Here is a 3039-nt window from a genome sequence, read left to right as displayed (position 1 = left end):
AAAAAATGTCCAGTAGTTCAGGGACCACTTTTGTTTGTTTCTTTGGAATTTTTAAAAAAGTGTTAAACACTTAAGTTTTGTATATTTTTTTATTGATAATTCTTAACTTGTACACAGTACATTAAAAATGAAATAATGCAGTTTGTGAAAAAAAAATTAGCATAAGCATCTGTGTTGCCTAAAGTATTGTAAAAGTAATTTATGTAGCGCTGTTTAAAACATTTGTAATGTGCTTTATACTGCATTTTCTTTTATCGTAATAAATACTGCATTGAAAAAAGCTTTTCTGCCTCTGGAATGTTTAACTGGTTTTGTTGTTGTACATGAATAGTCAACACAATACCAAATAATTTAAAGCAGCTGCATTTTAAAGCTGCACACACACACACCAATGTTGATTCAGTTGTGAATAACTTTGAGACAGCTACAACACTGCATTGCTCTTTAAACAACATGTTTTATTGTTTAATCTGTACATTTATGAAATTCAGTAAATGTGGGACTGCTGTTTTGTCAAAATCTGTAGTTACAACAAGGTACCTTTTACAAAGTTTTAAAGGATCCCAGATGGGTAACTGCAGTATCATGACCCAAAGCAACTATGAGCCATGTTAAGCATCATTTTATTCTCTCTTTTTTTTTTTATTCTGCTGCAAAAAGCGCAAACCCCACATCAGTTTAAATAAAATAACTCCCACCATTGTTTCTAGTGGAATTTCACAATTCAAGCGGTATCTTAATGGCTATTTGTCTCTGGCAGGACTGGCATTTTTTCCAAAAGCAAGAAACTGACATTTGGTACCCGTTGCAATCATTAAATTTAGTGACATCAAACATTAAAATCCAAAACTGAAGGAGATCCTCTAACTTTAAATGGTGCTGTTCCATCTAGATGAGGAGATCCTATAATAAAAGTATGTGATGTGGACCTGTAACTCAGAAATCAAGATGTAATGAACTGAAACAGCACTCGCCCATTTGCAACAATGCCAGCAGTTAAGCTGGACGTCCATCTTTAACTTTACATTGGTCATGTTACGCTAACCATTAGACAGGCACGCCATGCTAACACAATAGGCGAGTCAAATTCAAGGCTAAGCCATGTGAGTGGAGATCTAGCTTGTACACAACTCTGACTTTACTTGGTGGCAGGGATCCAGTTCTCAAAGTTTTATATATTTCACAACAATACCAAGTATCTAACAAAAACATTATGGCACCCAGAAAGATTAAATAATTCCAACAAAGGTGTCTGGATTATGAAAAAGAAAATCACCATGATGACATTTAATGAAAAACAGACAAGTGGTTCCCGAGAACTACAGCCAATAACATACTGAAACATGGAAAACCAGACCACCCACCGTGAGCGACACTCACAGGATATGGAATAACTGCCCTGTCCACACTATTGAAATGCATGATCAAATGCATTGAAGCCATGACTGCCATTCACTTCATATTTCAGTAAAGTGAAAAGGGTATTAAAATGTAAGAGTTGCCCAGAAAACAACTAAAATAATACACGTCGGGGTCCATCACAACTGGATGTTTTAAGGAAAATTGTACAGGCACCTCCACAATTAAGTGGATAAGAGTATGTATATAGAGAAGGGAGGGAAGCTGTATGAATAGCCTATGCCTTCAATTCCCCAATACTGTTAACTTCATCAAAGCACAATGTACTTTAAATCTAGAAGCAGACATCACTAACTCATTTTTCCTTTGGCATGTATTTTTCATTAACATAATGTGTAACGCTCATCTCAAATGACTAAATACAGAGAAGCAAGGTGGGTTGAGACTAAGCATAAGTAACTTTCTTCACCTTGGGAAGCTGTAACGATCTACCTCAAGGTTGAACAATCACAACATTGGAATACTATTGGATTAGAGTGCTGAAAACCATGGAAATGAATGTATACAAATGTATATGCATTTTAAATTTGTTTATGAATTTGAAATGTTTTCATAAAAAGGAACCTAGTCCTCACTGTGAAAAAAAAAAACTTGCATAGACCTAAATCTTTCAAAACACACAGTAAATTCGTGATAAGACTTTTCTTTATACAAAAATTATTCTAGTACCTGAAACCCTGTTCATTTTTTTTAATTGTTTTTTTTTTTTTTTTTTTTTTTTTTTTTTATATATGATGATACTAAAGGGTATTAATAAGGATTTTATTTATGGCTGACAGCGTAAAAGTTCAGCAATTTTTGACAGTGCATGATCTGCATAATATCAAACTAGTTCAGTCTGCCGTTGTAATGAGAACATACATGAATCCCCCACCCCCACAGCTGTCTGCTTTTGATCACAGGCCATGTACTAATAGCTTGACTGTGATCCATTTAGATAGCCTCTGCTTAGACAGGACTTTTGCATGGGACTTAGCCCCATAACAGACAAAAAATTGTTCAGACTGCCTATGTGTTCAGTCCACATGATATACTAATGCCCGCACCAGACAAAGCATATGGAGCTGCCGCTCCCTGTCAGACTGGAAAAAGAGGCAGATTAAAAGCCTCCGATTCCACATTCTGGTAAATTTGGAATGCCGAGATAGTTTTCAGCAAAAAAGCAGGATTGATACGAAGCGCAACCTTTGCCCTGGCTTCTTCAAAAATTAAGCAGACTTTTGCAATTGAAAATGCTTGCATCTCACCCACCCGCTTGGCAGGTTTGATTGCAAGTAAGAAAGCTGGTTTGAAAAGATAAATATTTCAGCTAATTTCAAGGGCTCAGTAGGGAGGCTTCATAAATGCTTCAAGCACCACATTAAGCCGCCAGTGAGGGACAATGTTCTTAGGTGGCAGTAGCCACTGAGCTCCTTTCAAAAATTGCCACGCCAGGAAATGCGCTCCTGGGGAGATCAATTTTCAGTTGATTCAGTGAAATAGCTGCCAAATAGACATTTAATGTAGAGGGAGATTCCGCTAATCAATAGGTCCTGCAAAAATTGTAGTATACCTGCCATGGGGCAGGTCGTGGGGTCAAAGCCCTTAGGCATGCACCACGCCAGAAAACGCCCCACTTGT

Source organism: Polyodon spathula, chromosome 7, assembly GCF_017654505.1.
Source record: "Polyodon spathula isolate WHYD16114869_AA chromosome 7, ASM1765450v1, whole genome shotgun sequence".
In the NCBI taxonomy this organism is placed as follows: domain Eukaryota; kingdom Metazoa; phylum Chordata; class Actinopteri; order Acipenseriformes; family Polyodontidae; genus Polyodon; species Polyodon spathula.
The sequence above is the reverse complement of the archived record's forward strand: the minus strand, read 5'-3'. Positions refer to the sequence as shown.